Consider the following 27,439-nt stretch of genomic DNA (forward strand, 5'->3'; position numbering starts at 1 on the left):
TTAGGATCTGATAAAGTACGACTTGTTAACGTAGATAGGTATTTCATATATTACAATAATTTGTAAAATTATCTTGCTCCTCTTACGCAAGAGAATTTATCAGCGCTGGTAACTTGTAACTGGCGACGTATACAATTTCTCTAAGAATATTAAATTCCATCGCGCAAGAGAATCCCCAATTTAGAAATATCCAGTCTCAATATTTGACACGGAACTATCTCTACACAAACAAGAAGCCGAGCTTCGACTTTAAGAGTAAAATATTAATTTCGCGTGAAATTATATACCGGAAAGGACAGTTCATTAAAGGGATTGAAAAGGCTTGTTCCACGTGAAGCTTATCACCGGCACGCATTAGCGAAGCAAGAACTGACGAATTTCAGGCGCGTGACGCTGTGGCTTATTTCATTTTTACCATCGATCGAACATTTTTGAGAGGCCCATCTCGGAGAAACGATCGACGGTCCCGGAACCGAGAGTATCCAGGACGCACGGAGCTGGCCGTATAGAAATTCTTAACTGGCAGTAACTTTGGGAAATTTATAGCTCGACAGCGGTGCAACTTGCATCGCCGACATTGTCTATTATCGTATTTACCGAGTTGCTCGCGGTATCGCTGTCGGTTCTATCGCTTAAACGCGTTGGCGGTGAGGCTGCGCGGAAAACTTCGTTCTCCAAGCTCGCGAAGCTTCGGCTCGCGCCAAGTTCTCCCCGCAAACTGATGGCAAGTCGACAAGGGTATTTACTATCGTACGCCGACTGTGAGGCTAATCGAGCGTGCGATATAGGCGGAGATAGGTATTACGATCCGTGCTTGACAGACAGCCGGACCCGAGTCCCTCGTTTGTCGGTTGATTGCGCCTTGAGTACTGATATAGGGAATTTGAGGTATTGTGTGTATCGAGGTTGAAGCTAGGGTTCCAAGACCCTGTTGTTTCGAAGATGTTAAAGTGTTTTCAGATGATCCCTTCCTGTGGCTAAGTTTCGTAAGAACCACATCATACAGAGAAGGCTTCACGATGATGTGTGTTCGAAGAAAAAAGAATCCGAGCTTGGTTAATCTGTGAGCCGAGACATTCGATATTTTAGGGAATTATTAGTGACAGAAACACGCTTTTTCTGACGTACTTGTAGAGAAAAGGTAATATATTAAAATTAGGATCACTTCGAGAAAGCTAAGATGTTTTCGGATGATCCCTTCTTGTGACTAAGTTTTATAGGAAACAGATTATGTGCAACTTTAAAGTGACTTGTACTGGAAGAACAAGTTACAGGTCTGTATTCGGCTAACCAGACAACTGGGTCCTTAACCAGTTTAAAGACTTGATATTTCGTGCGTTGTGACAACAATTTTATTAATTGTAGAGACACGTCTTTTCTGATGTTTTTGCGAAGAAGATTTAATAATAGTTCGTTAATAACTTGTTAGACTGCAACGTGACACGTGAGAGGGTTAAATAGAGATATCTATAATCACAGAATTAAAAGTTAGATCAATGTTTTCGTCCTTGCAAATGTGAATTCGTTATACGTATGACGATATTTTAAGGGAAGTAAAACAAGGTAGAGGAGATTTCCAAATAAAAAATTACCGTGTTTAAAAGATTAGCAACCTGATCGTAGAGTTAACTCATCCACTGCAGTTAACCCGTTATCGGACAAATCTGACGATAAACTGGGTTACAAAATTGGTAGTTCAGATATTGGAAATTTAACAGTTTAAGGCAGAAAATGATTAAAAAATGATTAACATCCGATTTGAATGCATTTTGAAATCCTGAACTATGAATATACGAAAATTGATTCCTAAATCCGCGGATTAACGGGCGTTTATCTTTTAAAATACCCGACGCAATGCAAACGAAGAGTAAGCGTATTCACGCTTATTGGAGGCATTTTGCCTAGTTTCCAGGCGTAAAATATAACTGGGAAACACGTCGCACAGGCACCATTTTCGAGCTGGCCTGTATCGAGAGGTGGACCGAATCGAAGGCAATTTCGCGCGGATGTCCGCGCACCGGTAACAATGGGGATCGCGTTTGCGGTAACTGCACTAAATTTTTATTATCGAAAGCAACGAACCGGTGTCGCGAGTTCGCGCGGAAACGGGAATAAAAAATCGCAGCGATTTTCTAGTTGTAGTTAAATCCGACACCGAGAAATAAATCCTACCAGAGTGCAAAAACGCAGAGAAGGGACGTCAAATTTTCGTTGATTCCTTTTAAGCGCTCTCGCTATGTACCTCCGTTTTCCAGGGATAGAGAACCGTACAAACTAGATTTCCAGAACAAATCGTTTGATAAATTTCGTGCCGCATCGGTTCCGATCGGTCGGCAATCTTTTATTTCTCGAGCCGAGCAGAATTCATTAATATTAGCCCTCGTGCTCAACCAACGAATCGAATAATTTTGTTATCTTATGTACATTGGATATCGTCGGGCAAATTTGTTGTTGGTTATTTCGATTACCTATCCCCCCGTCTAGGTAATTACCTTTTATTCACGTGATTTTCATGGATTATTCCCATTGTTATTGAAACTCCACGTTGTTATATTATCGAACAAAAAGGGTATCGAACAAATTATCGAAGAAACGGCACGAACGGGATAAAATACCAATATAAACAACCGCTGGGGAACGTATTGGCAAATAATTACTTGTAACGGAACAAAGCCGTTCGAGAACGCGATCATTCGGTTCCTACCGTTTTGTTTCAAATATTTTCTTCTATAACCAGGCATCCTTATTTCTATTTTTATTCCGCCCCCATCGAATTGCTTCTAATCTTCCTTATTTTCCCCTGATTCAGCGAAATCCACCAAAAATTGCGTTGATAATGCAACCGCATCGAATATGGCAATCGAAGATGCGAGCTGAATCGCGGATTTGATCTAACCTCCGTTGTCGACGGACCATCCTCTTTTTTCCGATAAACACGTAATTGAATTTAATATCTTCTCGATTCGATCCGACGTTCAATGGGCTATGGTTTTACCGGTTACGAAATCGATACAAGTACTCCGGGAACGAGCGTTTTTGCTCGTCCGGTTGAGCCTGTTGTTTATGAAACTCCGATGCTTTCTTATCCGCTGGCTCGTTGTCGTTGCAAGTCCGCGAATTATTTATTCGTATACGCTTGGCCGTCTGAATAAATCATACCAGACACGGTTGCAATCCTTCAGAAAGTCGTGCCAAAGTGTCTTCTCCTTTCTCTCGGCAAAGCATTAAAAATTAGTGCGTTCTTTCGTTCTCTCGCAATATCTTATCGTGATTTTATTTCTCGCCAGGTAGCGAGCATCTATGGCTGTGATAAAAATAATTCGTTGTATTTTTGGTCGAACGAAATGTAGCAACAGACACACTTGATTTGCGTGATTATTAATTTATGTAAAGTGTGATAAGTGCCTGTAGAACTTCTATATATGGTTTGCAAGTCGATGACAGGCAAATAGGTTAATTCGATTGAATTTTTAGTTACTATAGGATGTGTGTTATGTAGAATGTATTTATAGAATGTAGAATATAATAAATGTCGATGAGATTCTATATATGGTTTGCAAATGGATGGCAGATGATTAAGAATTCGTGGATGAGAATCGATAGCGAATATTTAGTATATTTAGAATGTTTTAAAGAAGCTTTATTTAAAATTGGAACTTCCCTGTTGATATAATTTTAATGACTACAATTACACCGAATCATAAAAGTTTCAACTGACATAGATGTGTGTTCTGATATTCCGTTTGGTCTTTTGAGGCTACCTAAAAGAGAATTTTGTCTAAGTCAAGTCTAAGAATAAGGACGAACTCTGATAGGTATTTGAATTATGTAAGGATCTTATCACGGGTGAAAAATCATTGATTAGGATTTTACGTAAAGGATGCTTAAATAAAAAATTCTTGATTGTAGACTCACGCGGACAAAGAAAGTAGAGTCTTATGCTGTGGAAAGAAGCAACAAATCTATAGAATATCCCTACGTTCAGAATATTCGTTTGTTTCTAATCGTTACGTTTAATCTCCTCTTATTACATTTCTTCCTTTCTCCTTATTATTTCAAGAAATAAATTTCAGATTTATTCGTCGTCATCCATATTCATTTCAAGTATTAAATTTCGATTTCAACGATCCATTCTCAGACTAAAATCTTCCACAACAGCAATGACTTTGAACAATCTGCAAATTTTTAATTGAAACGAGGACCTAATTAACGTTATCGGTAACAATTCACGTGCAAGTACTATCAAGATAGTTAGAAAATTCGAGAGGTTGGAACTTGACCACGTTTACGTTGATTCTTCGCTCGACTCTCGAAGGAACTACGATAATTAAAAGAAAAGATGGCTTTATTACGCGCGTGAAAAGGGGAATATTTGGTGGTGAACGAGCGTTGATTTCCTTCTCATTCGCTGATCAACTGGATCGGAAACGTCCGTTGATACGCTCTTTGCTCGCCAGATTCTGGCAAGTTTAACTAGCTGAAAACGAGGATACGCTTGATCGAATGGAACTTGCTGGCTTTCGAACCGCCGAATTAGGTCTCACTCGTTAATGTCCAGTGATTCCGCGTGCATCAGTTTCTCTTTGTAATTTTAATTGGCCTTCAACCGCGTACATATCGCGATCACGATCTCGTATTCCCGCCACGCGTCGATGAACTTTGACGGGATACGATCGGAATACGGTTAAAAATTTCTTCCGTGTTGCCGTGAATTCTAATATCCACTCGAATAAGAAACACGATTATCGAGGTTTTAAAGTACGTGCTTGAAGAGAAGCGACTGTCTCTTTCCCAGCTTTCCTGTTTTTCTCGACAGTTTATTATCTAATTAACGACAATTCTACAGAAATAACTTGTTTCGTTATATTTATTGTAACTTAAGGTTAGAAGCAAAAGTGGACGAGACTCCAATTACTGTCGTACGACTTCGATAAGATTCCTCGATTTACACGATTTAGCGTGCAAATTAATTATTTCATCCAACGTCGAAGTCCGAGTCGATTATCAGAACATTCCCGTAACGTTTACCGAAAGAAACTTGTCCCATCATCCTCAAGTCGGTTTCTTCCTTAACGTCCGACGAGATCGTAATTAAAAAACGGAACAACCTGGTAGGGGAGCGTGGTTCTTTCGAACGAGCTTTCCAGTTCATCCGGTCGGGTTCCGGCTGCGACGAAACGATCCAATTACGGTGGAAGCAGCGTCGATAACCGCGGTCGTGGGATCTTTCGAGATCCGGAATCGCGTTAAGAAGCCTGCGGCGGACCCCCACGAGTCGCGTCACAATTTCTACCTGATAATGCCAATAATATCGAACGCCGTTTGTGCGGTAATAGGCAATCGCGGATCTTGATTAAGGTAAACTACTTCTGTAACTATTTGGTCTTCGAAGCTTCCGAAATCGATTCGATCGAACGCGCGGGGAGGGGGGTTAATTGCGACGATTGTTCGTCGGAAACGTTGGTAACGAAACGAATTGTCGATACGCAGGTCACGATTTGATGAGGTTTAAGAAACATCTAGGATTGGTACTCAAATGGAATAGTGAAACATTGGTCATACAGAATGCTATTTAAGAACAAGGATTTAGGATTTGGGAAATGTACGTAGCATTCGTTGAGAAAAGAACAAAAGATGTCTAACCGATATATGTAGGTTTCCATATAAAAGTCACGAGATCTTGGCGTTTCTAAAAGACATTCTATGTATGACGCGATACATACGGTATACTTATTCGTAAGATGCGAAAGGTAAGAAGATCATCATCCCATACACTCGAATTCCGTTTGGCGCAACGCATTCTTGGAACTGTTGCCATCTCCGCGCAATAAACTAGTAATGTTCGCTTCGTTCGAGTTACAAGACGAGAAACTCGACGACCGAGTAATACTATCGTTATTGCGAGCATAATGCAAGAAGCTGCACGATCTAACGAATCCGTAGAATACCGCGAAACTTGTAAACCGCGGAACGAATTTTCCGCGGTGTACAGAAATGAGGATAGCGTTTCAATTGCGCGTTCTATGGCATGTTGGAAGCGTACAATTCACTATTATTCCGAGCGTGTACGAGTCTCGGAGTTCGAGGTGCGCGTATCCACGACAGCTTCTCCGAGGAACGCGGAAGGCGAAGCTCGCGTTTCCGTGACTCGTCGCGAGATTGCGTCGTTAAAAGTTTGAAAAATGAACGAGCATGGTTGGAGACGCGAGACCAAGAGGAAACTGGGCCATTCTCAGACACGTAGGTATCGCGTAAATGGCGCGACGAAGGCAGAGACCACGAGAGAAACACAAGCGGAAGTGCAAGGTCCTGCCCGACTAATTATCGGATTAACTCGTAATTTCTGCAACAAGTGCCAACATCCGGCGTCACGGAAGGAAACGGGCCGCCGGAACGAGAGAAAACAAGCGCCGCGCCGGTCGGAAGAGAAACGAAACGAAACGACGGAGACAAGGGGAAAAAGTATGACGATAAGCGTGGCTCTCGTGCCACGACCTGAAACATAAGTAAAGTAACTTCCACCAAACTTCTTTGGGCGAAGGGTGGAAATTAACGGTCGTTGCTACGTGTGTCGGTCGCCGTACCGCGTCTCTCGAAACACGAACGAACCGCGTACGCTTTCGTATCACGTGCTACTGCGGAAACACAGCTTGCACCATTGTTGAGACGTGAAAAGTCACGTCCGGCCCGAATGAAATGGAAGGGAAAGCGACCTTAGGTTCTGCCATGCCGTCACCGGTACACATACGGCTTTGAAAGTAAGTTTCCGCGGTCCAAGTTCACAGACGTATCGCGGTTCGTTAATCAGAGAGATCGTCCATTTCATTGATACGACGTGAAGCATTAGACGGGTACCGGTAGAGAATACGATAAAAATTGCTATTGTTAGTCTCTGCATCCGGAGAAATCCCTTTGTCGTTCGATTCGAAGTGGACGCTTTTCGTCTTGCCTTTAGCAATAATGTCTTGGCTTCCGGTTGAGAGGTCATAATAGAGAGAGGTTGAAAAAATGTGGTATAAATTCCAAGGAGGTCAACTTTTCTAATACTGGTTCCCCTTTGTAAGGTACCTGGAAAAGTTCCTCGAATTCGAGTGTTATTGATACGCATTCGATCCGACAAGTTTCCGGTATTGCGTTGGAATCGCTTTAAAACGTACGATTCGTAATACTCCCACAATCGATATAACCGTTGCCTTTTTTCGCTTTACAGACGATAAGTGGCAATCGTTACGAGTATGAAGAATCGAATACTTGAATAAGTCAAGTATAAAAAAAAAAAAAACTCTGAGAACGCGGCTTACTAAAACGTATAGCAGTAACGTTTTCTATTTAATTCGTTTTTTTTTACGATTGTCACTTCGCTGCTTTTACAAGATACTCGTTTACGCTTCTATCTACGATCGCGGTGTGTCGCTCATTCAACGTTCATGCGTGTTTTAGTAGGAAAGAGGTTTAACTTTCCTCGCTGATAATTGGTCGACTCGCGAAACTAGATCGCGAATTACCGTAGAGGAATTTCGAGCGACGTAGCAGGGACAATGCCAGCGACGGGGGTTGTGGGTGAAAGTTTCGCGATACGGTAACGAGACTGAGAGTGCGGTAGTTTCGAGTGACTGCTGTTCGTGGGAGCGTGCATCGCTATCCACGACGAATCGCGCGTTAAAACGAGAAGAAAAGTACACGAGATTGATTTCAATCCGTGGTTCCATCGATGCTCGGCTGAAAACCCGTTGAATCGGGGACACGTACGAAATCGAAAGCTTTAATTACGCGGAATTACGGAGTTGAGTTACGGACTAAAGCGTCGGATACATTCTACGGAGTGTACGTGCAGGTGACTCGTTTATCTCGCGGTTTTAATTCCCTTGTAACGAGTCGCGATAACGTTGCCGTGTTACGTTGTAAACTTCGTTAACACGCCATCGTTTCGCCTCGCCTTTCCAAACAGCCTGATATTCGCGTCTGCCATTCAAAGCCCTACAGGTTGTCTCTTTCAACGACTCAATTCCTGCATAAAATATTTATATCCGTGTCACCATCTTATCCTATATAAGAACGCTAACATTCAATAAAAAGTCGTTCTCACGAAGATTCTAATAAAAACGATGGCCAATATGTCAAATCTCCGCTGCAATTACTCATTCGAAGGGGTTAAACCTAGTCACAATGACACGAACAAACGTCTACGATGAAAGAAGGAGCCTGTACAAAAAAATAAAAAAAAAAAAAAAAAAAAGGAAAAACAAAAGAGGAAAGGAGAGAAGAGTAGAGGGAAGTGATGAAAAATTCGCGGGGAGTAGAGTACAATGGCGACCATGGGCTGTGAGGGGCGAGATCTGCCAGAGGGAGATTTTGTGCTGCAGTTGCACGAGCACGACGCATGAATGCACCGCCCGTTGGAACAGGCCGAACGAAGAACGTAGAGCTGTGGGGGTGGGAAGTGACGTGGTGGAAAGGTGGTTACGGAAAACGCGCGGACTCATAATTTTCGAGGACCCGCTCGTTTCTGCTCTCTCGCCTATTCTCGTCTACATTCTAAACCACCCTCCAGCGTTCTCGCCATACGTACACTCGATTTTACAGGAATAATACAACTGTAATTATATTTACCTTTGGCCCGTTTGCTCGCGTCCCGCATAACTGGCTCGGTCTGACGACTATTAATTGCCACGACGGACAATTACGATCGTCCGGCTGGGATCAACAAGGATAGGGTGTGCGAGGTTGGTCTCGTTCCCGCCGCGTCGCTCGATAATTGTTTTTAACCCATTGTTAGCGGCGCGGCTCGTCTTGGCACTGCGACACGCTTCGATTGATCGATTCGAGGCGCACGATCCTCGCGCGTTGCCCGCGTTTTTCGAAGGGCTCTCTAACGCGACGTTCCTCGTGTCACGCTGGTCAACGGTGATTGGCATCGAGCTCTCTTCGCGGTACAATGGACACAATCGACGGGTCTCGTATCTCGCGACTATTCAAGGGAACCAATTATCAGTGTATGAGCCTGTCAGAACACCGGACTCGAGTAACGAGCGAAACAAATGGAATTTGTTAACAGTGACATAGGATGGTTTCGATGAGCTTCTGGGAGAGATCGAGAGGCATCCAGAGTAGTTTGGAATGGTTTAGAATAACGACGTTATACGGGCCAATGTTTTGCTCCGATTACTTTTAAACTCGTTGCGATATACACGGTGTTCTGTGTGATGAGGATCGATAAATCTGCTCAACGTGTTCGGTATATTATTCTTTGTCTTTATGCTTCTCGTAGGATCGTAAGATTGTAAATTCTTACAATCTCCTCCCTTGTTATTGTAAATCAAAATTTTTAATGTAAAAAAATTTGTTATTGTAAATCAAAAATTTTAATTTTTAATGTCGTGAATATACTATTTGGCAATATATTAGATCTTTACTTCGGATCTACCAATGTCTTCAGAATTTCCATCTACACACTTTTTTAAAGCATACGTACGTAACACGTATTAAACTTTTGCATCTTTTTATTTACATGTATTTTACACCTCTTTTATAATGATACTTTATCCTGGTATATGACGTCAATGAATTATTATTATATAGACTATATGTATACAGATCTATTTACGTATAATAGGTTTCGTTACCGAAGAATCAATTTTCGTTAAATACGTGATACAGGATACTAAATCGAGACCATGTATCATGGAGTGGCGATTATTGTCAAATTATTACCAAAATTTCATCAAAAGTATCTAGATATCACGTTATTGAAACTTACGGGAAAAATGTGCTAACAACGTGATACATTTCCTACGATGTATCGGAATTGTTCGAGTTTCGAATATCCGAGATACAATCGCTCAATGCATTCTCCTCTCGGTTCCACTATCGTCGGCTGCGACAAGGAAGACAGACGAAAGATCGAAACTGCTCCTGTATACCTGTAATATATGCCCAATGACATATCGTAAAAGTGACAATTCATTACTATACAATGAACGAGGAAACTGTCGCGATGATCGTTCTATCTTCGATCGAGGAGGCGTTCGATCATCTAGAGCCGTCGAGCTATGCTCCTCCTGAAAACTCGAGTTGCAGCGTGTCTCTCGAATGACAGGATCGAGATTGCAAGGAAAGCTTTCGAAAGCACGGTGACGCAAATGGATCGCGTTTGTAACGAGTTGCTTCGCGAGAAACGTTTTAGGAGGACTCCGTGCGAAACGTCACAGCATGAAACGTATTTGCCGCAGAGATTAGTGGCTCGATTCATCGACATTGCGCGAAGATAGAGGTAGAAACTTTTGAGAGAGAAAGAGAGAGAGAGAGAGAGAGGGAAACATTCGATAGACAGAGGGAGTGTACAGATGCATCACTGACAAGAGATCGATGCGACGTCACATGGATCATCGTTTCGTTACAGCATGGAAAACTTGCCGTACATAGGAAGCACAGAGGAGACCGGGATGAAAATTTCACGCAATCGGCATTCGTGTGACGGCGAATCGTCCGCGACGGATAATGAAGGTGTGGATCGATTGGAACTCGCCGCTCCCTTTGACCGATTCCGGGCCGCGTAGATGGCCGTGTTTCGACCGGCCGGGTATCGTGAAAAGGACAGGATGCAGCAGAGAATGAACGGCATGCGTTGGACGGAGAAACGTGGCAGGGTGCGGCATCGTTCGCGTGGAAATTCATGACGGGTAGGTGGATGGGCTAAAATAAGGCGAATGATATCTGGCGTTGCTAGTCCCGGAATATCCGGCGTGCGGAATAGAATCGGATATGGGTGGTGTTACCATATGAGAGAGAAAAAGGGAGAACGCGGCTAAAGTGAACGAGGAAGCTAGCAACGGTGTGAAAATTTCACGCGTTCGCTCGTGCACCGGGTGACTGCTCCGAGTGCACCGCTATGAATAATAAGAATGCGTTCGAATCCGTTCGATCGCATCGCACCACGTAGGAACGCAAAGACGCGCCGACGAATTTGCGTTGAATGCGGAGAATAGAGGCAACGGTTACACCACGAAAGTTCGAATAACGTTCTATTCGATGGTTCGAGAGAACTATCTTCGTTTACGAATTTCGCGTACAACTTTAGACGTTTCACGCTCGCATCGATCGTATGTACGAGTTAGTTCTCCGGAACTACGGATGTCTGAACGAATCGATGTTTCTGAATGAACGTAGGTAGTACGACGTGGATGGATTCCGACGTGAAAATTTCACATTCTCGGCGACACATTACACAACGTGACCATAATGAGGATGCACTCAACTGACACACGCGCCACTTGCCCGGTCGCTTGGGTAGCCTGTGAACGTTCGACGGCAGAATGTACGTGGGATGATGGAGGTATGATAAAAATGCGCGTGACAGAGCCTTTACGTTGATCACGCTCAACGTATTTTATTTCGCGATGAATTTTCAAAAGGAACGGATCGATCGTTCGACGAGATTACATCGAACCTCGAGAAAGAGGCGAAAGCAAGGATAGAGAGAGAGAGAAAGATTAACGACGTCTCGTTTAATTTCTCGATTATTTCAAACTTTGTCTATGTCTCCCGCGAAGTATGAAATACTTTGTTCGATCGACGTTGGCGCCGCGCCGTGGCAATTTTTCCTCGTAACTCTACGGAATTACGCGAGACGAACGAGCAGCGATAAAAATGCATCTGTTGGTGGCGGTTGGTGAAGAAACGAGGCACGTCGTCGTCGTGCTGGCACCGACTCATAAAGCTGACTCGAAAGGAGAGCAAAGAGGAAGAGGGTGGTCTGGCATAGTGGCGTCGCTCGCCGATAAATTTTCAACTGGTCAACCGAGCCAGCTGCGTTGTGTTAGCTACTCCCACCGACGAAAAGCTGTACAATGTTTTCCGTTTAAAGTGTTTTATGACGAAGCGCGCTGGATACTCTCTGCTGGCCAAACGCGGATATATCCACTGGGACGTAATGGAGCCCGCGTTTTTATACTCGGTTTCGTCGCGTTCCCGTTCCCGTATTCCCATTCTCCTACCTTCCATAGCTTCGCGCGACTTTTCACTTTTGCCAACGAAACAAGCTGCAGACGAAAGACCAAGGGATACCTATAGAAAGAATAGAGCTCTTCTCGGTGCTCGTCTCTTCCCACGAGACCAGTAGAAGAGAAAATCAGGATTACGAGCACACCGTGAATGGAACGAAGACATACGCATTACGAATACGAGAATATCTTATCGATATCGGATGGAAAGGTTCTCATTAAGTGTTCCATGGCCGAAGACGAATCTCCTTGGAAAAACTGGTTTCGCCTATCCGGGATGAGAGGAATGTGCGTAGCATAGCTAAATATGGCTAGCAGACCGAACATCCACTGTTTCGCGCTAATAAATGTCATCGCTCGTTACGCGGCTAATTATCTGGTTTCTTCCGAACGACTAGCGCTTTTTCCTTCGTTCCTTGATAAGTTCGCGTGGGATCCTCGAGAGAATTCTCGAATTAGTTTCGTGGAAATTATCGATGGTAGTACAATAGACGCGGTCTAGGTACGCGCTGCGCCATCCCAAATTCTCCCATTTTCGCGTGCACGTTCAACGTGTGGAAACACACACACACACATATATATATATATCTAGGCAGAGAGTTCCAACGACGCACAGACGTGCTCTCTATTTGTTCCACGTCCCGAACCAGCTTTACAATCGGACTATCGAATATCCTCCGGGTATGTCCAGCGGACCTGACGTTCGCTTAGTTTCACCGCTCTATCCTCCGCTCTATTTCTACTCGAGATGGATGGCGGTATACCCAGCCAGCAGTTTCTATCGGCCGTGCTACTACAACGCTGGCCCACGAAAAGGCGTGCGCTTCTTGCTCCACGCAGGAAGACTCGAGAACTCTCCGCGAACACGGCACACACCACGGCTTTGCCTTTACTATCGGTCGAAACAATCGTTCTCGTGTACGAGAACAGCCCAGCGATAAGATCGGTTGCATTCGCGCCTTGGAATTCAAACCGTTTGGCACGGTTCTACGGTCGTGTAAGCAGAAATATTTGGTGCAATTTCTTGCATGGTAAATATAAGTATATAGTTAATCTAACTATATAATATATATATAAGTTAATCTAACGAGATATCGGTTGGTACTTTTGACTTCACTTGATAATTTCTATTTCACGAGACAAACAGCGTGTTTCAAATTCCTCTGAAGTAGTGTTCCCACTAAAGGACTAAAGGATCTTCCGTCTACCGAGCACTCTACTGGAGCAGCTTCCATCTCGAGGAGTAACAAGTTAGATGAACCATTCGTTACCTTACGTGAGAGTGTCTCCGAAATCTTCTAGTTAATACCAGCGAGATGAAAACCGTAATCGTAAGTTACATTGTGGTCCCGATGTCATCCAATTCGCGAACGCCTCGCAGGCAGATCAAACAAACCTAAAATACACAATATAAACCAAGGATATCGCGTAAAGGCGACGTGCGGCGAATTCCAACCCTTTTCCGACCAGCGAATAGATAATCGGTCGAACAACGAATCGTCGTTTAAGTGTACGTTTCCTCGCACACGATCGTACGCTCCGCGCCTTCTCCAACCGAGATTGCCCGCGTATCATGGATATCTATGCAATTAACGGCGTGTAATTAACAACGCCGCTGGTCCCTCCCCTCCGCTATCGTAGTCCCGGTAGCCACGCAGAAATTGATGCACGCGCTAATTTTGATTCGCATAATCCACTGTTAATTGGCTCGTCCCTATGATCAAGCATCTCCAGAGGTTTACAGGCACGAAGAGCCGCGCCTCTTGTTCGACGATTTCGACCATCGAGCAGGCCGATCAGTCGAGTCACGCAGTCCACGCACTTAACGATCAATTTGGTTCCACCGCTTTGTTATTCGAATCCTATGCGTTTTATTGCCATTCATCGTTCCCTCTCTCCCCTCTCTCTTTCTATGTATATATATATATCCCTTCCCCCATTCCGATTTTTTTTTCTCTGTTCCCCTTTCCCTTCCCATTGCTTCTTTTTTCTCTCGTTCGATTGTAGCGCACGCGAGGCCCGTGTGCCCTGCGCCCGCAAACTCGTGTATCGCGCAACGAAAATCGAACGAAACGACCGTCCGTCGTACTCGGAATTGCTTGTGATTCGAACGGCTACCAGGATGAGATGTTCGTTCCCCTACGCGTTATTTGGTATTATCTGTCACGAATTAAATATCGTAGGAGCGTTTTACGGATCAACGTTGTTGGAATATAAATCGACCTACCGATATTCATTAGCAGACGTACGAGTTACGTTTGCTCGCATTTAGAATAAAGTTTCCCTATGAGATGATAGAAGTCTATTAAACTGTTAAGTATCCAAGAACGATTCGACGAGCGAGTAATGTCGGATGATCAAGGTCGCTTAACGTCAATTTACATGGACGACAGAGAACGCTTAACAGGTATTACCGGTACGTTTAATTCGCGGTTTGGACTGGATTGGTAACTTTGCTTGAAATAATCGTCGATCGTAGATTATAGTCGAATGACCGTCATAATAATTATGTTCGACTCCAGAGACGTGTTTCGTACATTAAGAAAAAAACCGATGATAACTGACCATGGAACTATCTCGTTTTTCTTTCTTTTTTTTTTCTTGTCACTTTTTACGAAGGTTAGAGCGTGATTATTGATTCGAAGGGAAGGGAACTCACTTTCTGGCGAACTTGTTCCTTCTTTTATGATAGACTGCATAGATACGTCGGGTAATAGGTTGGCTAGACTCGACAGCGACGAGCGGCCGCAAAATCGATCGGACGACAGTGGTCCGAGAGCCTATCGGCGGCCGCGTACCCGCCACGCTCTTCCAAGTAGAACCAAGTAATTCGATTACCACACTGAAATCCCGTTTCTCGCGGGCTTGTTAATTATACGTTCAACGCGATATGCATATTGGCCGCGCATGCAACGCCGCAATACTTTCTGCCGATCCGCGCCATAAATACGAGACGTCGGATGCAATCTGGCCGGAATAGCAGCCCGTTATATTTCCTCGCGACGAGACCTTTCTTCGGCCGAGAAAAAGTATGCGGGAAACTAAAAAGGAATGATTAATGTGATTCCACTTATTAGACAACTGAGAGACGTAGCATTGGTTTATCGGCGTTTTGAAGAACGCTTTACATTTCCAGTGATAATTTTTCATGGTAACTGGAACCGCTCTATTAATGCAAATCTGATATCAATACATATGAATATATGAATGTTCGATGGAGTGAATACTTTTTTTTTTTGGACCCTTAGAAATTCTAGGAAATATTAAGAAACGAATTTGTAATTGTCATGCTATTATTAAACCGCGGATACTTACGCGCTTATGAGAAATTTAAATGTGCGAAAATATGCAGGATGCGCATAATATATGAAATATTCAAATTAAAGTTAAAATACTGGTTAAAATATTTAGAGAACCGAGGGAATGCCTGGTTTGGTTCTGTTTCTTCGAGTGTGATTATGATAATACGAATTTGCATAAAGGTTCTGTAGTCTAGTTATTACATTTTAATTATTATTATTATACTGTGTGAGATATTCATATTTTCGCACAATAGAGTAATTTTTTTTGCATGTGTAAAAACACCAGGCTTGTGGACACAGCTTTGTCAAAGCCTTGAAACGAAGATTATATTACTACGATATTATATGTATGTTGTTACGGACAAAATATAACATTATGTAATAGAAAATATAAAAATGTGTAATACAAAATATAAAAATATGTGCAAGCTCGTATATCGTACGTATAATAATCAACTAAATAATATAATATAGTAAATAATTAAAATACGAAAAGTACAACAACATATTATGCTGCAAACGTTATGAAATATATAGAAAGGAACGTGAAGTTTTGTCAAATGATAGAGTCGACAACCTTCCATTAGATAGAAAATCTTATAAATGAAATTGGCTTGTATCAGATGTAAAAAGTATAGAAAGAAGCGGTGAATTGACAAGTACGGTGGGAAATAAAGTCATAAAACTGGTAGATTTGTCGTTTATGCTATATTCGAGAATTAAAAAACCAACTTCAATAAAATTCTACTTCATGCTGCTATTCGTTGCAAGTTTGCGAAGATTTAAGAATGTTTCTAGCAAATGGTTCTATACATTAAATCATTATTTCTATATGGAACACGTTATCCACGATATGGCATGGAGGTGCGCAAACAGGACCGGTTGCTTAGTCGAAGTTTCATAATTATCTTCTTGGAACGACTTAGAATCAACGGACGAGACCACTTAACGAGTTGATTGAATACAAACGAATCGATACGAGTATACGGGTCTTTATACCAGGATGAAACGCGGGCTGTGAAACGTGTAGCTACGATCGAGAGAGAATCCGGAATAAATCGTTCGCCGATTACGGGGAGAAGGCGTCACGGAGAAAACGGATAAAGCTGATGGGTGCCTAACGCGAATGCACGCCTCAAACCATCCTTTCGTACATTCTGATAAATCACCGTTTGCTGATGGTCTTTAGGGAGAAGGATCTTCTGTTGCTCCTATCGTACGGTATTATCTGTGAAATTGCTCGTTCGTCTCTCGTCGAAACGGAAGGACGCGAAGACGATTATCATTCGCAAACGACGATTCGATTATTGACTAAAGAAACGAATCTCCGCTGACGACGAATCGAATACTCGAGGGGACTTTTGATTCTTAGTAAATGAACGCTGATAACGTTTTACTTTGATCGACCGCTCACGACACGAACGCGTACCTACACGCCGCTCTTATGATAAATTTGTATTATCAGCGAAGCAAAGAAAATCGTATTCTTGTAATTATTAATTCTTGTTATTTTTTATGTTCGTCATATTTTGGATTTCCCTGATTGCATCTGTGCCTCGAATTTAGGTTTACGATGTATATTCTATCGCTGTGAATTTTTAATCAAAATTATCTGCGACCAAGATGCTGCCTATACTATACCTCATCACGATCCAACCAATTTACGTGAAATTCTTGGAAATTTACGGTAATACGCTTTCAATTAGCGATATTAAAATTTAGTCGGCGATTCGAGGCTGAAAATTGCAAGTATGCATACTCTAGAATCACCGAAACACGGTTACGATAGTTATAGAGATATGTATCGTCGGGTCGGTGGCAAGTTCGTCTGGAGATTACGCCGCAAAATTCGAGCGTCACGAGCATCGATAACCCGGGCATCGTCGCGTTAATACGTTGACGTTAATAAAATACAATGTACCGTGCTATACACCGGCGCTCTATAATTTGCTTCCTCTCTGTGTCTCTTTCTATCGCCGATGCGCACCGATATACGGCTACCGAGGGACATCGTCGTGAATTATCGCGCGTGTAGCAATAATTATTGTTCCATGCAGCGATTGTAAAAGCGTATTGATCTGTCGCGACCGCTGCGTGGAACCTGTTGTAGTATCGACGGCCAATGAATTATCGAAGGGTATACATACATCCGTTGAAAACGAGACACGGCCACCGATAAAAGAGGCAGCCGGAGGTGGAGGAGCGGTAGCAGGGCGGGCAGGACAGAGAGAAGAAAAAAAGAGAACGAAAGGGGTTGCTTCGTCGAGCGACAACAACGAACAACGATTCACGCGTCGCCTCGGATTGTTCCAACGAATCGATTTCAGGCTCTATATACACTGAGTGGGAAAAAAGCAGGTCGAGAAACCACGTGTCACATTGGCTAAAAAAGAAAAGAAAGAAGAAAAAAAAATAATCAGATTTCGGTTTACGAAATGACTCGAAATGGTAGCACACGAGCTCGTTCCACACGTTTCAGTCTCGTGTTGTTCGTCCTTTCGAAAATTACCAGGTGCACCGCGTGGGTGGCAGTTGCCAGCTGATTAACGACCAACGCTGCGATATTACAACGAAAGGGCCAATTCACGGCAATTGATCGATTTACCCGAACGCGTCTGAGCACGCGAGCCGTCACGATAAGGCGGACTTCAGAAAGCGGCGTGCTCATTTGATATATCGTTCCCTGGGACCACGACGTAGAAAATTCCCTCGAAATGGAAAGTGGGAGAACATCGATGCGAGATGAAGCAACGAAAGGGAAAGCAGGGTGCTAGAGAGACAGAAAGACAGTTCGTTGCACCGTTTTCTTTTCTTTTTTACGCGACGATCATTGAGGGTGTTTTGTTAATCGAATATTTGTCAGGAGATGCCAACACGATCGATTTATCCGCAAGCAGGGAGGGTAGGAGGATAATAAGTGTCACGGATTAGCCGAGGATTCAATGGCGTCTCGGATGGAAAGCGTGGGAAGGGACGAGTCCTCGGAAGGAACGCTCCTGATGCTCGAGTTCTGTGATCTTAAGCTAGCCTTGGCCGGAAATGCAAACCGATGCTAAGACGCTTGGAACGCCCGGTCATTTATCGCCGTGGCCGGAAGGATGGGAAAAAGTGGACGCTTAAACGATCGCCATTTATCGCACCGCAATGAGAATAGTTACTTTACCTCGGCACACTTTGAACAATCCGCGCTAGCCCAGGCGCTGATGGTTTTTCTGGCCGACCTTCCGGTAATTGCCACCCTGCCTTGAGCAACTTTCCCGCGCCGTTATTTTCCTCCAACTTCTCGACCCGCCCCGGTTTCACGACCTTATCAATGACCACGATCCAGCTGTGTCAGCGTAAAACTCTTTGCTCAACTTCCAAACAACTTATGAGACCAGACGTAATTTAATTCATCGATATGAAATTACCAACATTTTCGATTCGTCGACACGGAATTGTAGCTTGCGGATTTAAACTTAAATGATCACCACTGAGAAACCAAGGGATCCGTCTCGTTGGTAAAGACACGAATTTTTGTTCCCTTTGTTTCCTGATTGAAAATCCTGATTAGTCAGTAACCTGTTATCTTACCATTTTTAATCACGGTTACAGATGTACGACGATGGGTAACATTAACGAGATATAAAAGCAGAACGTTTGAAGAGAAGGAAGTGTCTTATTCTTATCCGTTTAGCAATAGATTATCTGGAATTCGATTTTAGTAATTAACAGTCATGATTCTCAGTCATCGAAGATCGGATAGACTACAAAATTATCTTACAGTTAGTCGTTGCAAATTCTACTGGTATACCGTACGATTTCCATTCGAATGTGAACGAGCTTGGCTACGCGTGGAGAGACAAGTAATCAACGGTCAACCAGTTGGAAAGCCACGTCACGATAACGATATCGACGAGTCGATTCGGTGCACGTTACACGTATTCTTAAACGCGAGTATTTAGGCTGCAGCAGTTTCAATAAACGTGTTGTTTCGTGATCGATCTGGCAGTGAGGAGAGAGAGGGGGCGGGTGTCAAATAAAAATGAGAATAGCAGACGCAGGCAAAAACCATGCGTCCTTCTTGGTTTACGATTAATTCAAGTGTTGCATCCCTCGAGTGGAAACTAGTGCGCCAGAGGAAACTATATCGGAGCTATTTTACATTCCATATTTCCCGGTTCGTTATTTATGCAAACAGCCGGAATATACGATGAGAAAATGTATGTTTATGCAAGTAATCCATACAAACATTTATTTATGTTTCGAAGGTAGCCTTAACCTTTAACCACCCTGTTCTCCGCTCTATTATTCGTGTCTCTGCTTCGTTTCGAGTTACGTGAAACGGCATTAAATGGAATTATTCGTGTAACGACCCTGCTTGAAAAGAGACCCCCTCTCTCTATCTCTCTCTCTTCTTTCCCCTCTTTCTCTCGCTCTGTTCTACTCGCTTATTCTCAATTAAGCATGTTCGTTTAACATGTGTAATTGATTACGCGTCGCTACCGCGAGTCGCGATAATTATTAATACATTAAATATCGATAATTAAAGTAACAACGAGAGAGACACGTAATAACGATAGAACATATTTCATGGTGTATAGAAGCATGTTACAGTTAACGCACACGTGTGCGATCGTCGAGCGACGACGGATAGAAATTAAAAATGTAGACATTTCCTTCGCAAACGTTCCGTCGCACTCTAGTTTTCTTTTTCCCCTCGTTTTTACCTTCCCTTTCATCTCTTTTTTTTTTTTTTTTCTTTTGCTACGAGTAAATCGTCGCAAAGTCGTCGTCTACGTTGGACGTTTGCGATTCGCCAGCCTTTCTTTCCTTTCTCTTTCGACGATAAAGTGACGTTGTTCTCAGAGATGGAGCATCCTCGTGCCTAACTTGCAATTAGCGTCTTCTAACGACGACGAGTCACAGAGTGCTACGCTGCGCGTATGGCTCGTCTTTCTCACTGTGATGTTCTGTAAAGCGGAAAGCAAGAGGGAAAAACCGGAGAAAAAGAGAGGAAGGCGAAAAGAAAGAAAGAAAACGTATAGAACAAACACAACAAAACGTATGAGCCGCTTTATTTGATTTCATTTAATTATAGTTATTCCCTTTGCGGCCGGAGAAAAGACTCGCAGACGACAAAGTCGAGCAAATGTTTCATCGTCCATCTGACGACTCCCGTTTATACATGATTGATCTCGTTTTAAAGTGGAAGAAACGAACGTACTAATTCTTCCGCGATATCGTTTATTTTTATTTACATGAAAAGTCATCAAGAATGAACAAATGAGGCGAAAAAAAAGAGAGAGAGAGAGAAAGGAGAAGAAAACGAGAAGAATGATAGCGCTGGACGAAAAGCGGAAACGTTGGTTGGGTTAAAAAAGCCGGGCTGGGCTTTCGAGGTGGCCGCGTTAATTAAAATAATGCTTACGAGATAATTAATTTGCGGCTGGACAAAGTGATGGACGAGCACGCGGCTACGCTGTTCGCGCGACTGGGAATGGGAATATAACGCGAGCCACGAGGATATTTAGTATTCGCAAATTAATCGATTACGCGTAATTGTCATCCCATGTTGGAACACCAAGCTAGTTGATCATTAGGACAAAATCGTTACCTGCGGGAAAGCTTTTCCGTGCTTCGTCGATCGTGGAAAGAAATTCTACTGGTCTGAACTCTCAACTAACGGTCGGAAGCTTGTTTCAACTAGTTAATCACTGGAAAAATACGACATTCATACGGTATTAAAACGACGAGCGAAGAAAAGCGATGATATGCGGAATAAACTCTCGTATCGCTTAATAAGAACCAGCATAACTATTAAATAAATGAACGTTAATTTCATCCGGTGGTTGCTTTTGCTATATTTCCTATGCTACACCATTTCTTTATTCGACAAATCTCTCGGTCGTTTCGTCGCGCGTTAAACCACATGCGTTCAGTTCATCGTGCATGAATTTTTTCTTCTTTTCGAAACGAATCTTCTTCCATATCCTGACGCTTTCATCTCCTTGACACCTTCCTTTCGAGTGCCCGTTCAAAGTACACACATTCGATCAGAGTCCATACATTGGGTCGCCAGGTAAGTCGTTTAGCCCCACGCGAATCCGCCGGACGCGAATCGAATTTCGACGAAAATCAAACCGTTCGCCAGCAAGTTTTCCCCTTCGTGCCGGAATCAAGTTAGCCCGCCGCATTCGATGACTTTTACTCCACCACTACCAGCAGAGTCCGGATTCGAGATCTCGATTTATAAGTTCGTGACCAGGCTAGGGGATATTTGCATTTCGTTCCGGGAGCCGGTGAACCGGTTGTTGAATTTTCCTCGATTTATGCAAATTCAACCGAGACGTTGCGTAAGGATTGGAAGCAAACAGTCACACTTCGGATCATTGCATTTCTCTCTTTTCACTGACGAATTTCAGTCGAATAGAGGTTGTTAGACCAACGTTTAACAAATTAATCGGCTGAATTTGAATGTTTATCGTATGGTAAGTAATGAAAAATTCATACATTGAATTCTTAATATATATAGAGTCAAAGTCAAGATTATCGACAAAGTAGGAAAAAGGTTTTACGACGACTGGTTTTATCACGCGGACGAACATCCTCGGAGCTATCGATCTCAATAGATTTTCGGGCTGACGTTTTTTCCAACCGCCACCATCGCTCTTTTATTGCAATTTATCGTATTGTGAGAAACTAATTTCGTCGACCTTTCAAGCTGTCCCTTTCCTTCGAAAAGAAATCAACCAACCTTCGATCGTTGGTATTTCGCGACCGTAATTCCATTAACACCGACAGTGACGAACTGTGTTGTACACTGGTTATACCGTGCTGTCCCGAACCAAAAATTAATTTTATTTCATTCCGCGAAGAACCACCTGTTACGCAAACCGTGCGCCTGACGTGAAGCAGACTTATGTTTCTTATGTATTCGTAAAATATTGTTTCATACGAGAATAACCATGGAAATTGTTTAAACTTTATTAATACGTAGAAATTAACGCGCCAATTCTTAATGTATTTGCTATTCATCAAATATCGATCAAGCGGCTGTGCGAGGGCGATGGAAAAGTCTAAGGTAGACGTGGATCTTTGTATTTTATCAGAACCAAGTGTTATTTCAAATGACATTCCTTCTTTCGTTGTTCGCTTTAATCCATTAATCGTTTTAACTGGTTCAGACCTTAACGCGGCTTTTCTTCAATCAATTTACATTATTGAATTCTGTTTTTTGATATCGTGCTTATGAAATAGGATATTCAACATTAAAAATTTTTAATTTAACGTTTAAAGTGAACGTTTAATATTTTATTCGTGGTTTAACATTTTAACATCGTTTCTTGTTCCGTGTACAATATCATGGAGAAATTAAAATATTTATAACACCGTGGTAATTTCTTTTTTCAAATCGTGAACATTTTTTTTTGTCTTTAAATTCCATAGTAAGTTCTGCAAGTTATCCACTATGCTAATGTATATCTCGTATCTAGACAAAACGATGTTTAAATTTACTTTATTTATGTCCTCCAATAACGTTGCTTTTATGTATGTGCAATTTTTATGCACAATTTCATTGCTTGGTTCTTAATTCCTGTGACACACGGATAGCAATTCATACGCTTTTATTTATTCTAGTCGTTGAAATAAGTAGCGTATATGATTCTTTGAGAAAATATATCTACGGACGAGATATATGAACTCTAATAATTTCGACGATTTCTGACGTTAATATATCGGGTTATATTTTTACCAATCGTTATAAAGTGTAATCACATGGACATAAATGCACAACTAAACTTCTAATGCATACAATATACGATTATATAAAAAAATGTAGAATACAAATATTACAGGATAAACATATTACTATATAATTAAAGAAACAATTCCATTCTAAAAAGAAAAGAAATTCCAACAGTTACGTTGGAAAACTAATAAATGGATAAACGTCTACACGATTTGCGATCGTGCTCGTGTAATATTATTTCGACAGGTTGTTTCGTCTGTAACTTGTTTCATCTTTTCAGTCGCACCTCCACGCGAAATGCACTCGTCGGTTGATGTTCTCGACGACACTCGACTTTTCGTTCGCAGCCTGATTTATCGACGGGTATTCTGGCGCGCGATACCTGGCGCGGTGCGGGTTGTCGTCGCAGAAGAATAACAACCAGAGGAATTGGAAGAAACAAGCGTTCCTCTTCTCGCCCGTACCGCGAACTGCATCCCGGCGGGCTTGCGAGTTACTTTTCTTTTCCTTTTGCCCCTTTATCCGACGTTTCAACGAGCTCGGAAATCGAGCGCAGTCTGCCGCGAAATGCACGGATATTAAAAGCTCCTTATAAAAATTGTGCTAAATTCTAACGCGTCGTGACGTTGACAAATAGACGATGAGTTCACTATTATTAATCCATAAATGATGGGCCTGCGCGTGTTTTAACCGTGTGTGAAATTAATTCGCCTCATAACGCGGTTTTCGTTGAACAAGTGTTTCATGAATATTGGAGAATATCTGTCGGCCCGGTAATCAAGTTTAAAACTCAATTCGCCAAACTGGATTGCACCGTGGAATAACCTAGGTAAATTCGTTACTTGGAAACGTAGTATTGGAAGAAAAGTTCCTCGACAATCGAGTAAAAAGACAGAGTGAGAGAGAGAGAGAGAGAGATAAGGAAAAACACAGCAGCCTGCCCCGCCAGAAGAAAAGAAATTAATCAGTTGAATTATTAGATATAAACGTGGCTCGTTCTCCGACGAAGGATTGAGCCAATTGAGCCATCTAGGCCATCGACGAATTCGTTGCCCTTTAAGGCCTAACTATCGAAACGACTTTGTAAGTAAAACGGCGCAACAGTGACGTTTGTTCGATCGTAAAGTAGCAAAGAGCCAGTAAACATGACGCGATACGAAACATCTTTTATACTCGAACCTTAACAAGCTGGGTCAACTCGAGCATACTGAGGATCCGTTTTTATGTGCTTTTACTTGATTTGGTTTTACAAGAAGAATCATCGATGGTTACCATAGTGGCAAAAACCTATCTACGGATGTTGCCTCTCTCTTTGTTCAGCGGTGCGCGAAGCGAGACCGAGAATCAGGTGCACCTCGGTTGTTCGATGACTTTCGGCTCTCCATCGACTTGATTTATTGCATTACAACTAGCACTGACACTTACACCGACGCACACGGCCTGCTACGCCAGCAATCGAAGGGGTGAATTTTATTTACTTTTAGCGAATCGATCGACCACGGAAGACGGAGGAAAGAGGCTGGGCCAAGAGGCAGGGAAGAAGAGAGGTTGCTGGGTCACCGGCAACCCTGGCAAAGCGAACCCAAGAGTTACGTGGCCTCACTACCCCGCCGGCCTTTCGCTTCTCTAACGTTATATCATCGTCTACTTCCTTCGAGGCCGTGAATTTACGCAGACAAATCGGCCCCAACATCGCCACCGATCTTTACCCTCTCATTCTCTCCCGTCCCTTCTCTCTGCTTCTCATTCTCTCTGTCTGGCGTTTCACGGTTCGTCGCCTTACCGCACTCTTCACCGAATTACCGTAATATAATGTTTGCTCGAACGTGGCCGTCTTCATAATGTTTCGTTTATTAATGTTTTCGATAGTCCCGTCGATCTCCTCTTCCATCCACCCTTCCGCTTTCCATCTTCTATTCGTTGCTGCTCGATTTTCTTTACTCTTCGCCGCGCTCGAAATATCCGGCAACCGGATCACGATACGGGACGCATACGAAACTCAATCGATGATATCGTGAACGCTGACACGGTAGTAAGGTGCAGATACTTCTTCGGTACTTTCTTGAGGACGTCGACGTTATGAATAGGAGGGAGATATATCGATAAAAGAGGAGCACGTCGAGATTCGGTGAAGCTCGTCGAGAATGCGCATTACCCGTTAACGGATGTTCAGAATTGAAACAATTCGCGGAATGAAATTAAAGTTAGCAGGTAGGAAGATCGCGTTCGAGTTACAAACACAGTTTAACCTGTTTATCGCTGATCGGTTGAAAATTGTTTCACAAATTCGCTGGCCGAAAATAACAAACCGAAGGTTTTCGTGCGCTCGACCAGGCCGATGCAACTTCTCGTTTCTAATGCAACACCTCCCTTACTCGGCTCGATCGCGGTGGTGGTTTGCAACTTTCGGTAACTTCTGTTCGCAACGATGTTTCCATCGGTATCATTCAAATCCGCACATAATTCGCGCTAGTTCCCACCGCGTTAGATATTCCGACAACGTTTCATTCGGCCTAATCAATGAAATGTTTTGCAACTATGCAACACGTCTCTGTCTTTCTCTCTCCCTCGTCCTATATAGCTCGAATTCTATACAGCGGAAATACGCAGCCGTCAGAAACGCAACGCGTTAAGGCGAATTTGAGCTGTGTTAATAACGCGCTAATACGCAGAGTTCCCTTCGATTTCGAAATGGCGTATTCACGGTATCACCAATCCTCGATACTTCATTGTAGGATACCGTCATTCGCCCATCGAACACCGATAATGAGGTATCTACACAGTTGATGATTTTCACAATGACCAGGGTTTCGTGATAGAACGTTTCATTTTAACTTTGCTCCTCGTAGCTTTCAATGCATTGTACGTTGGTGACAGAGTAACATTCTGACCAGTAAGAAGTAGGAAGACGCTAGACCGTTTGTCTATACCATAAAAGAATTGTCAAGTTACCGACGTTACGTTAGCTTTGCGACGACGTATGTTACTTTACGATTCCTTTCGTTTGGTTCCAGACGAAATGTAAACCCCGCTACCACTTCTACTACTTCCAGACGCATCGTGCTTCCTCTACCCTTCTTTTCGTAAGCTTTTACGGCGCAACGGAAGCCTTTGACTGCATCGCTGCCAAATGGAGGGATAATTTCGCGAAACCAGGTCAAACTTTCGACGCTCGAGTACGTCGGGCGCGCTTTCCTTTTCCTTGTTTTATCACGAGCAACTTCGTTTTTGTATCCCACCCACTTTGGCCCCACCCTTTCCTGTCTTTATTTCTTTCTCCTAAATGACTATATTTCCTAACTTGATTCGCCGAGAGACGCCCACGAAAGGATTTGGCTCTGGACTAGAGAGTTCCGAATATCCACGAGTCGAGGGAGATAAATGAATTATTTTCGATTCGAAATTGCTCCTGTTCGCGAGAGCAGGAGCTTTGGCACAGTGATTCCAGCATACTGCGTGTCATCGTCCCTTGCAATCGTATTCGGGGTAATCCGGGGCAGGGCGCGTTTTCGCGAAACGAGAGGGTCGTATCCAAGTTCAAATTTTCAACAGAGACGAGTCTTTGTTGCCCGTTAAAATGTCCCAGTAATATCCCATTCCTCTTGCGTAGTACGTTCGTTTCTCTGTTCTGTATCGTTCTATCCCTGCGCGTATGTCTCTCTGAGTTTTTCCCCCATTTTCTATCTTTCTCTTTCTGTCTCTGTTTCTCTGTTATTTTTTATTTTTTCTGCGACACGACTGTAAATAACTAGGTGCTGCGGTGAAACCAATCCGCTGTATTGAAAATGAAAATATTTATGCTTTCGGAGAGATAAGCACGGGTATCGCGCTCATCAGCATTGACCGCCCTGTTGATTTTTACGCAACGTGACTTATTATTTTCAAATAAAAGCGAATAATAATTATCCTTACGGTTGCTATCCGACTCGGTACCGTGCCGTCCTATTTTACTGAACTTTTCAGAAAATATAATGGATGTTTCTCGAAGCGATAATGGGTGGATAATATACTTATCAATACGTATGATCCGTTATTGGCGCTCGTACGACGAGTTTATTTGCATTCATCCATCCTTCTCATCCATGTACAGATGATGCTAGTACAAGAGAACTTTGTTAATCAATCTCGTGTATACGCGGAGACTTTCTTTGGGTCGGGAATAGTGAATCGACAAAAAAGAGATGATATAACGACCTCGTGTACATAGGAGAACACAGGATGGGAACCCGGTGGCTCGGTGCAGCCTGAAAATCTATTTCCTATTTATTTGCCTCTTTTTTATCATCGAAACGCCGGAACAATACGCGGCTTCAAAAAAAGGAAAAAGCGAAAGTTAATACGGCGATACGTCGATAAAACTGGCGGTAACGAAAATTGGATTATCTCCTTTCGTTTCGTTTGTTCGG

The 27,439-nt window shown here is 42.9% G+C and overlaps 2 protein-coding genes across 3 annotated transcripts in view; one reads left to right on the forward strand and one right to left on the reverse strand.

The window, feature by feature from the left end:
* The window catches only part of LOC132908365 (irregular chiasm C-roughest protein-like), a 157,766-nt gene that overhangs the window by 127,325 nt on the left and 3,002 nt on the right, over positions 1–27,439 (reverse strand). The gene's annotated exons all lie outside the window — the stretch shown is intronic.
* The window catches only part of LOC132908384 (small ribosomal subunit protein mS29), a 193,060-nt gene continuing 180,990 nt past the window's right edge, over positions 15,370–27,439 (forward strand). The window contains exon 1 of the mRNA XM_060962370.1: positions 15,370–15,396. The gene's annotated coding sequence lies outside the window, so the exon portion shown is untranslated. The remainder of the gene's footprint in view (positions 15,397–27,439) is intronic.

This window comes from Bombus pascuorum, chromosome 6, assembly GCF_905332965.1.
Source record: "Bombus pascuorum chromosome 6, iyBomPasc1.1, whole genome shotgun sequence".
NCBI lineage: Eukaryota > Metazoa > Arthropoda > Insecta > Hymenoptera > Apidae > Bombus > Bombus pascuorum.